The sequence below is a fragment of the Callorhinus ursinus genome, unplaced genomic scaffold (genome assembly GCF_003265705.2).
Source record: "Callorhinus ursinus isolate GAN/ISIS: 27379988/994484 unplaced genomic scaffold, GSC_fseal_2.0 scaffold84, whole genome shotgun sequence".
NCBI classification, from domain to species: domain Eukaryota; kingdom Metazoa; phylum Chordata; class Mammalia; order Carnivora; family Otariidae; genus Callorhinus; species Callorhinus ursinus.
In genome coordinates this window covers 2,193,821-2,208,248 of record NW_027397146.1, presented here as the reverse complement: position 1 = coordinate 2,208,248, position 14,428 = coordinate 2,193,821, and the positions used below count along the sequence as shown (strand labels likewise).

Sequence of the window (14,428 nt, the reverse complement as noted above, 5' to 3'; positions counted from 1 at the left end):
TTGCCTTCTGAGGTTTTTGAAAGGGAAGTATTGTGGTTCGGTTGCTTGTCTGTTTTGCCTGGAGGGAAGCTCCAATTGACAGTTCTGAATTGGGTTCACACTTCTACTTGGTGGGGGGTGGAGGTGGCAGTTAGGTCGTTAAGGAATCAACGTGGCTAAACCCTTTCTTTTTAGTGGAGGGAGAATGACAACCTCTTTGATGTAATTTTTTTAGCTCATTACTGTCCTCAGAGATGGAATGTGAACAGACAGGATTGTGAAACCTTTATTTGGAGCCTGAGCTAAGAAGACACACCCATAGGGATAGAAGGGGAACAGACCACTTATTTTCTGTCTTGGAGCAGCTAGCAAGCATCACACACAGCATGGTAATCCATACTTCCTTTATCCTCTTATTCACTGCTCTTACCCTTTTGCTCTCTTTCTGTTCCCCTTGCTTCCTCTGCTCCTCCCCTTCCCTCTGAGCTTCCCTCTATTTCTCTGCTGGAAATCTTAAATAATAAAATACTACTTTAGTCTTTCCTAAAACAACCACAGATCCAAAGCCTTGCAGCACTGTATTCCGGAGCCCCAGCATAGCCGCGTGCTCAGCACCAGGCAATGGTGAATCTAAAGCCAGCAAAGGGGGAGGGGAGGAGGGAAGAGAGAAGAGATAGGGAGAGGCGGGAGAAAGAGAGAGGGAGAGGGGGAGGAGAGAGAGGGAGAGGAGAGCGTGAGCGCGCGCAAGCTAGCGAGCAAACCAGAGAGACGAGAGAGGGACCAGGAGAGAGACCCAGAGAAAGAGAAGAGGAAGCCGAGCTCTGTGAGGACTCAATCTCCAACTTGTTTCAATTCATTCATCCTTCTCTTCTCTCTGCCTCGGGGAAGTGACTGTGGCGCTTGGTAAGGAACATAGATGTCCCTCCTTCCCCCTCCCCCAAGCTCAGGTCTCCTTTAGCGATAGCATCTCTCCCCCGTACTGAGAATCTCCTTGGGTTGGCCGGGGAGGCGAGACAAGCTCTGCAGCTGTGATGCTATCCTGGGTTCCCCAGTGGGGCTGGTGGAAGCCCAGAGTTGGCATCTGGGCAGGGAGGCACTGGGGTAAAACCTGATTTGGGGAGGGGGGTTGTGATGTGGTGTATGCGCGATTTGCTTCATTGTCAGTGAATTGTTTTGTTCCTTTTTGGAAACAGGTCAGCCTTGACCTTGCAAATTGCCTGGGGGGCCCCGGCAGCTGCTGCAGAAGGCCACCCAGTGTCCCCTAGCCAGAGCAGACAGCACAGTCATGACCCCCCAGACAGCCCTAGGCACGGGGATGGGGTAATGGCTGGAGCTTCCTTCCTCATTTAACTCTTTCTCTGCAGCTGTTTCTCACTGCTGAAATTGAGAAAGAGGGAGAATACCATGCAGCCCTTTTCCCCATCTCCCTTTTACCTTTCCCAGATGCAACTGAGTGGAAAGTTGTAAATAACTGCTTCTTTTGAAAGCAGCTTGAGACCTCCCCCCTTCCTTTAAGGGGTTCATTGTGGGGTTGGGCCTGAGTTCCTTTACAAACTTGGGAGGCTTCTCTTGCTTCCCTGTGGGAAGCCCCATTGCCTGCCCACTCCCCATCCTAGGTAGTTGAATAGACAGGCTAGACCAGGGATTCAGATACCCTACCCCATCCCACTGGCAGGCATGGTATAAGTCCAGCTGTGTCCTTGAGAAGAAAGAAACACCTGATGGTTTGTCTGGAATTGGCTTCCCAGTTTGCTGGTCCTCTAATTGTGGCTGAGGGTGGCATAGGCAGGAGGACTGGGGGAGGGGTGGCTTTTGGATTTAGAGCAGGGTGAGAAGCCAGGATTCCTGCTGCGAATTGTATGGTTTATTGAGGATCAGTAGGTTCTGGATGTCTGGAGCTAGGCAAAGACTGGCTGAAGCTGTTGTAGTATAGCCTCTCTGAACTGGTAGGAGAAGGGATCTGGTTGCTTGATGGGAGCATTTTGAGTTAGCAACACTGTCATGCCCATGGTAGTAATTATCACATCAACAATACAAATTGCTAACATTGTTGAGTGCCTCGTATGTTTTGGATCTTAGGCTGAGGGTTTAATGTGTATTCTTACACCGACACTACAAAGCAGATACTATTATTATTCTTGGTTTATTGATGAGGAAACTGAAGCACAGAGAGGTTAAGTGATTGTCCAAAGGTTACAGAGTAATTACATGTCCCAGTTGGGAATTAAAACACAGGCAACCTGGTTCTAGAATGCATGGTCTTGACCATTAAGCACTACTGCCTTCTTGGGGAAAATTTTGTGCCTTTGCTGGTTAGGTGTGTAGGTGTGATAGGGAGGGTACTGCTTGACAAAAAAAAGAAAAAAAATTGGAAAGTAGTAGCCTAGCCTTTGTGTAAAGTAACAGGAACTTAAATTGGGGCATAGTGGCTGGCCATTGTGGAACCAAGCCTCACCTGGGTTTCCTGGAGAAGCTGCCCAAAAGGCTTTCCTTGGCCAGCCTGCTTTCCTTTGAAAAGGCTACCTGGAAAGACTTCACTTTTTCACTGTCATAACCTCATCCATCTCACATCCAGCAAAAGACTGCTTTTTTCAGGACCGAATCTTGCTCTTATTTTCTGAGAGCTTAGAGTCACCTTGTCCTGAAAATTTTAGAATATTAAAAACCTTGGAACTGGAAGGTCATTAAGCTATACTTCTCCACCCAGTTCTTCAATTTGTCCTAAGCATTCAATTCATTGACTAATTTCTATTTGATCTCCCTGCAGTGACAGAGAGCTCATTAGATGGCTCTTTTTATCTTCGAGCAATTCTGATTGCCAGAAAGTAATCGCCATTATAAACCAAGGTCTCTCTCCCTGTAACTTGTATTCATTGCTTCTTTGGGACTGGCTGCAACAAATTTGCTTCTTCTTAATAATAGCTCTTCAGACAGTGAAGACAGCAGTCCTACCTCTCCCCTCAAAGCCTCAGAACTGACAAGATCACAAGTAAAGGATCATCGTTTGCCTCATTTTGGAAGCTAGACTTTTATTAATATGACCCAGTATCCCATTCTCTTGTTTGTCAGTCACAAACTGAGCATACTTAGCTTTCTAAAGCAGCCTTGATAGTGTATGTTCTCTTCCTTGGAAAAGCTTGCTATTTGGTATCAAGTGGACTCATGCGAACAAAGAAGCTCTGTTTTTCCCCCATAAAGACCAGAAATCAGTTAGTCCTAGTCCTTCTGAAGCCCCAGAATGTCCATATAGCAGCCAGACTATGGGCATGTGGGAAGATTTGAGCAACAGGGATTTAGGGGAGTTATCATAAAAGAGACACTTGAAATAGTGGTGATTCAAGGTTCACACAGTATATGGAAGGTAGAAGAATAAATTCTTGTATCAGAAAGTATCTCAAAAACAATGACATCACTGAGGGGATGGTGCAGAGAGTGGGTGGGATAGGAGTGAGCACCAGCGTGTTAGAGTGGAGAACTGACCTGGGTGTTAGGGAACTTGAGTTTTATTCCTAGCTCTGTAATTTGTCGGTTACCTTGTACACCTGAGTACCTCTCCATGGACCTCAGTTTTTCCATCTAAAAATGATGAGGTGGATTGTATCACCAAGGGTCTTTCAGCTCCTCTATCTGAAGTAAATTATAAGCTCTCAGGGTTGTAAGGGCTTCAGAAATCATCTAGGCCAGTGTTTCTCAAAGTTTAATGTGCAAAAGAGTCTCCTGGGGATCTTGTTAAAATGCTAATTCTGACTCAGAGGGTCTGGGGGTACAACGTGAGATTTTCCATTTTAACAAACTACCAGGTAATCCTGAGTCTGCTGTTCCAGTGCTTTTCAAACTACCTTGTTCAAAGACCAGTTTTGAAAAATTTTCCTATCCATCACAGACTGTTACTTTAGTAAAATACATTATGAATTATTAGAAAATGAAAGAAAAGAAAATATAAGCTCATATTTTTATTACTAGATTCAACAGACATAAAAATATTTTTTAAATTGCTATAATATTTTATAAGTGATTATTTTGAATTTCTGCTCCTAGGTCATTACTGCCTGGCAATAATAGTTTGCAGACAGTCATTGATCTGTAGACCACACTTTGAACAGCACTAGTCTAGGCTACCAGTAATTTAAGAGGCCCAGATTTGGCCCAGTTGTAATTTCAAAGTCATTTTTGCCAAAGGATTTTTCACCATCAGGTTAAATGTCTCCTTTGACAAAGAACTTAATATCCTTTCAAAGTAGCATCACTTGTTGTGACTGTCATAAAGTTTTTTTTAAGCTTTTATAAATGCACCTCTTAGATTATATATTCCAAGCAAGTAAATTGTCACTCCAATTTATTGTACTATCAGCCACTATCCTAGTGTGTGGCATTGAGTAGTTGTTTAATAAATGTTCACTAAGTGAATGAGCAAGTCACTTGGTGTTAGTTATGCCTTGTGGAGCCATACATTCATTAAAGAAAGGTAATTTTGGTTTCCTTCCAGCGTTTGGGAGGCAGTATTTATCCTATTTTATAAATTTCTAATAGTGAATATAAGGCCAATTTACCTGGAATCCCAATTTTATTTTAAAGGAATTATAGCAAGCCAGGCAAAGATTTTATATGCCCTAAGTCCCAAGTCTTTACCTTTAAATCAATTGTTCATCAATTCAGTGGTTCAACGTTTATTCAGTGATGTGGTTAAGCACTATGTAGATAATAAGCACCATGCCAATAATACAAGGGTGAGCAAACCAGACATGGCCTTTGCTTACTTGGAACTTATAGTCTGTTGGGGAAGAGGCCGTAAATCAGATACTCACACAACTGTTATTTCAGTCAGTAGTGAATGCTATGAAGGAAAAGTATGAGGGTGGGGCTATGAAGGTATATAACAGAAAAAAACTGATCTCGTGTGGGGTTTAAGAAAAACTTCCTCGAGGAAGTGATATTAAGGGTGAGTAGAGACATGGAGGTGGGGTAGGGTTATCGTGAGGGTAGAGCAGTTTTGTAGATGAAGAGAAGAGCACGCATGAGGGCCTTGAGATGTATAGTGAATTTGAAAAATTGAACAAAAGCTGATGTGGCCGAAGTGGCCATTGTAAGGATTTTGATGTTTATTTCAGAAACACAGGGACTGATCAAAGTCTTTTTAAGTAGGATGACTGATATAGCCTAAACTGAATCCATTCAGTATAAGGTTACTAAGTGCTATGAACCAAAGGCGACGTGGGAGATACAGGCTGATTTAGGAATAGCCTCTGCTGTCCAAGATGACACAGTCAAGTAAGAGAGAAGAAATATACAAACAACTATAATTTTAAGAGGATGTAATCCGCACGCATAAAATAAGGGTATGCAAGGAGATCAAAGGCAGCTTCCCAGAAGTGGTGTTTGAACTGGGCTTCAAAGATTAAGCAAACTTTGGAGGTGCAGTTTGGTGTTCTAGGAAGAGGCCAGAAAAACAGAGGACATGTATTAGGAACAGTGAGGAGCTTAGTTATGTTGGAGTAAAATATATGGTAAAAGTATGTAAGAAATATTTGGCAAAATAGGTAGAGAGTTTGGCTGTAAATAATATTAAATGCTGGCTTGGAGAATTAGAACTTTCTTCTATATGCAGTAGAGAGGCAACACCCTTATTTTATGGATAAGTTAACTGATCCTGATATGGGGAGTCACTTTATTTGACTGAGGTCACACAGCCCAGCAAAAGGTACTGGGTACAGTTGAAAGAAATGTGGAATTAGAGCTCTCAAAATAAGTCAGCTGGAGAGAGTGATTTGAGAGTCTTTGATATAGAGGCAGTACTTGAAGTGTAAGGAAGGGATCCAAAGATCTCTTCTTTGGGGAATGCTTATGCTTTAGGATATGGGAAAACAAAGATGAGCTTGTGTGAAGGCTACAGAGGAGAGGGGAGGTGTGTGGAAGGAACATTTGAGAATACATTATTATGAAAGAGCCAAGAGTGGAGAGGTCTTATCCATCAGTTGGACAAATATTTATTGAGTACATACCATTTCTAAACATGGAGAATATAATGGTTGTTGCCAAATAAATGGTAAATAAACCAAAATAAACATGGTTGTTGCCACCTTTGGGTTCATGGTTTAGGTAGTGAGATAGACATTATTCTACAAACTGTTGAATTATGTAGTTGTACATTGTGATTCCTGTATAGAGGAAAATATACTGCTTTAAGAAGGAAGGCGTGGTTACCATTATTAGACTTTTCAGCAGGACTGTGTACTTGACAAACAACACCCAGTTTCTAATAGTCCTCCCATTATGATGCTCACAGTGCTTAATAAAAGACTGGATGATCATATCCATTTTGCTGTTTTTTGGCAGATGATAGTGCTTTAAGGAAATGTAAGAGTCCCTCTAGTCTCATGTCCACAAAAGCACAGGCTTATTTGAAACCAGGTTATATGTCATGTTGCTTAACTGAAATTCTCAATGAGTCAGCACTCTTCCCAGATCTTCATTCTCCCTATTCTACAAGTTAGAGAAACACACACTTGATAAGAAAAAAAAAATGAAGACTTGGATATTAAAAATCTCTCTGAAAATGAGATTTCGGATAGCCTAGTCTAGATTCTAGTCTTGGTTTGGATACTGACTTAGTTTCTTGTAACAAATCACTTGTTTGAGCTTCTGTTTCCATAACTGTAAAATGAGGAAGGCTGGACTAGGCCCAGCTGAAAGATTCTATAGTTTATGCTCTATTCTTTACTACATCCTCATGGTCTTGTGCTGGTAGTTCAGGCTCAGTCACTTATTTAAGCAACACTAAGGATTTTATATGGAATTCTGAAGGTTGCTAATTTTGGTGGAAGTATTCATAGGGCTTAGAAGAGATCACAGGAATGCCCTTTCCTCGTTCTATTCCTGAGATTGCTGAAATCATCACTCTTCTGAAAGTTAAGAAAAGAACTGACTATGTTCTAAAATCTGTAGTAACTGTGTACTGGGTGATATTTTCACCACAGCTGGTTTTAAAATGAACTAAGGACACTGCAAAGAAAATGGTGCAGGATACTGTGGAACAGAGGCAAGATGATTATCTCATATTCTGAAATGTAGTGGTCCAGACAGTCTGTTCCTAGGGGGAAGATATATGGTAAAGGGAAATATTGGTTGGTAATAGAAAAACATTTTTTATACTTAAAACATGATTTTAAAGGTATTGATGTTTATACACAATGTCTCCTCAGTATATACAGAAGGAAGAATAAAAAATCTCCAGGATGTATATTTTGAAGGGTACTCTTTTCTGTTTAAAAATGATTTCTTAAAAGGAATCAAGTATTACATAGATTTTTTTGAAGGGAAGGGGAGGTGGATGGGGGTGGAATTATGTAAGTGATCATAGCATAAAGTAACTTTTTAAAATAGTACAAGAGGAGCTCAGAAATAGCAGGGTCCTTACCAATCATATAATCGCAGTCTTATCAACCAGTACATATGGTCATTTATTTTCAGTGTGAATAGTTCCAGGAAAGGTTGCTTAATACCACCTGATAACTGTGATTATTAGCAAGTTCTCCTTCATACTGACTGACCTGAAATCTGTCTTCTTAATCCAACCCATGCATTGCTCCTTGGAGCAACAGGAGTGCTAATGTCTATTTCCTTGCCCTGTAATTAGCCATTCAAAAGTTTAAAGATTGTTCTTTTTATCTTTTCTCCAGTCCATATATTCCCAATTCTTGAGCTCATATGACATATATTTTGAGTATCTTCTATAGGAGATGCTGAAGTTTTCAGTATCACCCTTAATACATAATATCCAAAGCTGGACCCAGTATTCTGGTCATGGCTGATTAGCACCACCATTTAACAAATTTTGTACATTTATTCATCTTCCTTAAGACTGTAATATCTACTTCTATTTTTTTCTATTCATAAAATGAAACAGCCTCATGATAGAAAATTTTTAAAAATGGAGAGAAAACACAAATCACCCCTCATTACCTTATCCAAAGACAACTTGCTCTGCTTCCTCCAGGATGTTTCCATGTTTACATAATTGGGATCATACTTTATATGTACTATTTCATATCTGGCTTCTCCATTGGTATTGTACTGTGAGCATTTCACTATGTCATTCACCAGCTTTCAGACAATTTTTAATGGCTTCATAATTTTCAGGTGTACAATTTGTACCTACTTTATTTAACAGATCCTGTATTAGTCATTTAAATTATTTTTAATTTTAAGTTACCACGAATAGCCCTGCAATGTATACCTTTATGCATAAATCTTTGCTTCTTTGAACCTCACCTCTTTTAGGTCTTTATTCAAATATTACCTCCATAAGGCCTCCTATAACAATTATCCATAAAAATGCAAACCCTTTTCCAACACTCACTCTTCTCTTTTCTTGCTTTATTTTTTCTCCCTGATCTGTATCATAACCTAATAGTTAAGATATGTTCCAATTTATTGTCTGGATCTTTGTATTAAAATGTAAGCCCCTTGAGCACAGAGATTTTTCTTTACTTTGTATTCACTATTGTATCTCCCAGTACCTAGAGCAATGTATGATACATTGTAGATCCTTACTAGATATTTGTTGAATAAATGATTTTTTTAAGATGGGTTTTTATAAGAGGCATTATTGGACCTGAGGATTCAATTTTTTAAAGGCTCTTGATATATGTGTGAAGTTGTCTCACTGTGTAAGATGGACAATTTCTGCTCATACACCTATACCAAAACTGGCTGTTGTCATTCTTTTAAAATCTGCCTGTATAATAGAGGCTAAATGATATCTTACTGTTTTAATATGTTTCTTTTATTATACTGAGCATGAATATTGTCTTGGGTTTCTTGGTCACTTTTGTTCCCTTCCTATCAACATATACTCATGACCTGTATAATTTTTCTATTGAGAACTTATATGTTTCTTATTCATTTGTATGGACAATGTATACATTTAATAGACATTAGACCTTTCTTCTGTGGTATATGTGGAAAATATTTCCCAGGTTTGTGTTTTAAATGAACTTTTATGCACAAATTAACATTTATGTAATTATATGTTTCCATTTATTTTTTTCTGATGAATTTATGTGTAAGTTTTCCCTACCCAAGTTAGATAAGTGCTTAAATGGATTTTTTTCATTTTATTGCTTATATTTATTTAATCCTTCCAGAATTATTTTGGTGTGCGGTATGAGGTAATTTTCTAAGTTGTGTTCCCTTTCAATTTTTCACAATAATAAATATTGAATAATCCTTTCCCACTGTTCTGTGATGTCACATTTAATATGTGTAAATTGTTATATATATAGTAGATTCTCTTTGGGATTTATCTAATTTCCATATTTTGTAGCCTGACTCTGTCCTAGTTACAAAGTTTAAATATTTTTGTAGCTTAAAAAATTTTTTTATTACCTCAGCTCTTCTAATTACCAGCTGTATGGAATCTGACCCTCTATATGTCTACTTGTATAGAGTGTATAATAGTAAAATTTATGTTTTGCTTTTAATTTTGTGAAGGGGGTCTTTCTATCATTTCTGCTAATTTATTATGGCTGGTATACAGGGAACTTGCTATTTATAATTTTAATTTCTATTTCTTTATTTTGCTCAAATTTATTATGAATTTATCATTTCTTATTTCTTATTTTTTAATTTTGAAGACTTTAAAATATTTAGAAACTCAGAGAAGTGTCTAAAACAATGAGCAAGTAAATACATATATACTGCTCAGAATGAACAAGTGTTAACATTTTGTCATTTCTGCTTCAGATATATTTAATGAAGTAAATAAAACATTACAGATAAACTTTACTTTCCTGTGTTTAGCTCAGCTTTATTTCTCTTCACATCCTTCCAGAACACAAAACCTAGAGCCACTCACACTTACTTCTTTTTCTTTTAATTAAGTTTTTTATTTAATGCAGGATAGTTAGCGTACACTATTATATTGATTTCAGGTGTACAATATAGTGATTACCACTTCTATATAACACCTGGTACTCATCACAAGAACGCTCCTTAATCCCCATCAACTATTCCACCCATCCCCCTGCCCACCTCCCCTCCAGTAACCATCAGTTTCTTCCCTATAATTGAGTCCGTTTCTTGATTTGTCTCTCTTTTCCCTTTGCTTGTTTTTAAAATTCCACATATGAATGAAATCATATGGCATTTGTCTTTCTCTGAATGACTTATTTCGCTTAGCATTATACCCTCTAATTCTATCCATGTCATTGTAAATGGCAAGATTTCATTTTTTAAAAAAGATTTTATTTATTTGTCAGAGAGAGAGACCGCACACACAAACAGGGGAAGGGACAGGCAGAGCAGGCAGAGGGAGAAGCAGGCTCCCTGCTCAGCAGGGAGCCTGATGCGGTACTTAATCCCAGGACCCTGGGATCATGACCTGAGCCGAAGGCAGAGGCTCAACCGACTGAGCCACCCAGGCGTCCCAAGATTTCATTTTTTATGGTTGAATAATATTCCACTGTATATATACCACATCTTTATTTGTTCATCAGTCCACAGACACTTGGGCTGCTTCCATATCTTGGCTATTGTGAATAATGCCACTGTAAACATAGGGGTACATGTATCCTTTTGAATTAGTGTTTTTGTATTCTTTGAGTAAATATCCAGTAGCGCGAATGCTGGATCATAGGGTAGTTATTTTTTTAACTTTTTGAGGAAACTCCATACTGTTTTACAGAGTGGCTGCCTCAGTTTGCATTCCCACGAACAGTGCAAGAGGGTTCCCCTTTTTCCACATCCTCACCAATGCCTGTTGTTTCTTGTGTTGTTGATTTTAGCCATTCTGAAAGGTGTGAGGTGTTATCTCATTGTAGTTTTGATTTGCATTTCCCTGATGGTAAGTGATAATGATGAACTTTTCATGTGTCTTGTTGGCCTTCTGGATGTCTTTGGAGAAAAGTCTGTTCATGTCTTCTGCCCATTTCTTAATTGGATTTTTTTTTTTTGGTGTTGAGTTTTATAAGTTCTTTATATATTTTGGATACCCTTTATCAGATATGTCATTTACAAATATCTTCTCCCATTCTGTAGATTGCCTTTTAGTTTTGTTGATTGTTTCCTTTGCTGTGTAGTTTTGTATTTTGATGTAGTGCCAATAGTTTATTTTTGCTTTTATTTCCCTTGCCTCAGGACACATATCTAGAAAAAACTTACTAAGTGTGATATCAGAGAGGTTACTGCCTGTCCTCTCTTCTAGGATTTTTGTGACTTCAGGTCTCAAATTTAGGTCTTTAATCCATTTTGAATTTATTTTTGTGTATGATATAAGAAAGTGGTCCAGTTTCATTCTTTTGCACGTTGCTGTCCAGTTTTCCCAACACCATTTGTTGAAGAGACTGGCTTTTTTTCTATTGGACATTCTTTCCTGCTTTGTTGAAGATTAATTTACCATATATTTGTGGATTCATTTCTGGGTTTTCTTTTCTGTTCTATTGATCTATGTGTCTATTTTTGTGCCAGTACCATATTGTTTTGATCATTATAGCTTTGTAATATAAATTGAAGTCTGCACTTGTGATGCCGCCATCTTTTCTTTTTTTTAATTATGTTCAATTAGCCAACATATAGTACATCATTAGTTTTTGATGTAGTATTCAACAATTCATTAGTTGTGTGTAACTCCCAGTACTCATCACATCTTTGCTTTTCTTTTTTAACATTGCTGTGACTATTCAGGGTCTTTTGTGCTCCCATACAGATTTTAGGATTGTTTATTCTAGTTCTATGAAAAATGCTTTTGGTATTTTGATAGGGATTGCATTCAATCTGTAAATTGTTTTGGGTAATATAGACATTTTAACAATATTTGTTCTTCCAATCCATAAGCATGGAATGTCTTTCCATACTTTTGTGTCATCTTCAGTTTCTTTCATCAGTGTTTTATAGTTTTCAGAGTACATGTCTTTCACCTCTTTGGTTAGGTTTATTCCTAGGTATCTTACTATTTTGAGTGCAATTATAAATTGGGGTTGTTTTCTTAATTTCTCTTTCTGCTGTTTCATTATTGGTGTATAGAAATACAACAGATTTCTCTAGATTGATTTTGTATCCTGCAACTTTACTCAATCATTTATCAGTTCTAGCAGTTTTTTAGTGGAGTCTTTAGGGTTTTCTATATAAAGTATCATGTCATCTGCAAATAGTGAGTGTTCTATCTCTTCCTTACCAATTTGGAGTCCTTTTATTTCTTTTTGTTGTCTGCTGTGGCTAGGAATTCCAGTACTATGGTGAATAAAAGTGGTGAGAGTGGACATCTTTGTCTTATTCCTGACCTTCTGGGAAAAGCTTTCAGTTTTCCCCATTAAGGATGATGTTAGCAATGGGTTTTTCATAGATGACCTTTATGATGTTGGGGTATGTTCCCTCTAAACCTATTGTGTTGAGGGTTTTTATCATGAATGGATGTTGTACTTTGTCAAATGCTCTTTATGCATCTATTGAAATGATCATATGGTTCTTATCCTTTCTCATATTAATATGATGTATCACATTGATTGTTTTGTGACTACCGAGTCACCCTTGAAACCCAGGAATAAATCCCCCTTGATCATGGTGAATAATTTTTTTAAATGTATTTTTGAATTCAGTTTGCTAGTATTTTGTTGAGGATTTTTGCCTGTATGTTGATCAGGGATAATGGCTTGTAGTTCTCTTTTAGTGGTGTCTTTATCTGGGTTTGGTGTCAGGGTAATGCTGGCCTCATGAAATGATTTTGGAAGATTTCTTTCCTTTTCTGTATTTTTCAATAGTTTAAGAAGAATTGGGGGGCGGCTGGGTGGCTCAGTCGGTTAAGCATCTGCCTTCGGCTCAGGTCATGATCCCAGGGTCCTGGGATCAAGTCCCGTATCAGGATCCCTGCTGAGTGGGGAGCCTCTTTCTCCTTCTCTACCTGCCACTCTCCTTGCTTGTGCTTTCTCTCTCTCTGTCAAATAAATAAATAAAATCTTAAAAAAAAGAAGAATAAGTATTAAATCTTCTTTAAATGTTTGGTAGAATCTGCCTGTGAAGCCATCTGGTCCTGGACTTTTGTTTGTTGGGAGTTTTTTGATTACTGATTTAATTTCTTTGCTGGTTATCAGTCTGTTCAAATTTTCTACTTCCTTTTTTAAGTTTTGGTAGTTTATATTTCTAGGAATTTAACCATTTCTTCTAGGTTGTCCAATTTGTTGGCATATAGCTTTTCATAATATTTTCTTAAGATTGTTTATTTCTGTGGTGGTGCTTATTATTTCTCCTCTGTCATTTGTGATTTTGTTTGAGCCCTTTCTCTTCTTTTATTAATAAGTCTGCCTAGAGGTTTGTCAGTTTTGTTGTTTTTCAAAGAACCAGCTCCTTGTTCCATTGATCTGTTCTATGTTTTTTTCTTTTCTTTTTTTTTTTCAGTTTCTAATCATTTTTTTCTGCTCCAATCTTTATCATTTCTTGCAGAGCTGGTTTAGTGGTCATGAAGTCCTTTGGTTTTTATTTGTCTAGGAAACTCTTTATGTTTCCTTCTATTCTGAATGATAGCCTTGCTGGATGGGGTATTCTTGGCTGCAGCTTTTTCCCATTTAGCACTTTGAGTATACCATGTCACTCCCTTCTGTCTTGCAAAGTTTATTTTGAAAAATCTCCTGCTACTCTTATGGGTTTTCCCTTATAAGTTAATGACTTATTTTGTCTTGCTGCTTTTAAACTTTTTTCTTTATCACGATATTTGCAAATTTAATTACAATATATCTTGGTGTGGGTCTGCTTTTGTTGATTCTGTTGAGGGCCCTCTGTGCATCCTGGAATAGGATATCTGTTTCCTTCTCCAGATTAGGGAAGTTTTCAACTATTATTTCTTCAAATGAATTTTCTCCCCCTCCCCCTCCGATTCCCTCCCCTTTATTTTTCCCTTCCTTCTCCCAATGTCCTCCATGCTATTCCTTATGTTCCACAAATAAGTGAAACCATGTGATAATTGTCTTTCTCTGCTTGACTTGTCTCACTGAGCATCATCTTCTCCAGTCCCATCCACGTGGATGTAAAAGTTGGGTGTTCATCCTTTCTGATGGCTGAGTCATATTCCATTTGTAGATATGGACCACATCTTCTTTATCCATCTGTCTGTTGAAGGGCATCTCAGCTCTTTCCACAGTTTGGCTGTTGTGGACTTTGCTGCTATGAACACTGGGGTGCATATGGACTCTGAGAAACAAACTGAGGGTTTTAGAGGGGAGGGGAGGGGAGTGGGGGGATGGGTTAGCCCCGTGATGGGTATTAAGGAGGGCACGTATTGCATGGAGCACTGGGTGTTACATGCAAACAGTCATGGAACACTACATCAAAAACTAATGATATACTGTATGATAACTGACATAACATAATAAAATAAAAAAAAATTTCTGCCCCCTTTCCTCTTTTTCTGGGACTCCTATAATATGAATATTATTATGTTTGATGGAGACACTGAGTTCCTTAA

General features: G+C 38.1%; 1 protein-coding gene across 4 annotated transcripts in view; it reads left to right on the top strand.

The window, feature by feature from the left end:
- Positions 1 to 705: 705 nt before the first annotated feature.
- Positions 706 to 14,428, top strand: part of GABRA3 (gamma-aminobutyric acid type A receptor subunit alpha3) — a 401,128-nt gene continuing 387,405 nt past the window's right edge. For all 4 annotated transcript variants that reach the window (XM_073887886.1, XM_073887882.1, XM_073887884.1 and 1 more), the window contains exon 1: positions 706 to 882. The gene's annotated coding sequence lies outside the window, so the exon portion shown is untranslated. The remainder of the gene's footprint in view (positions 883 to 14,428) is intronic.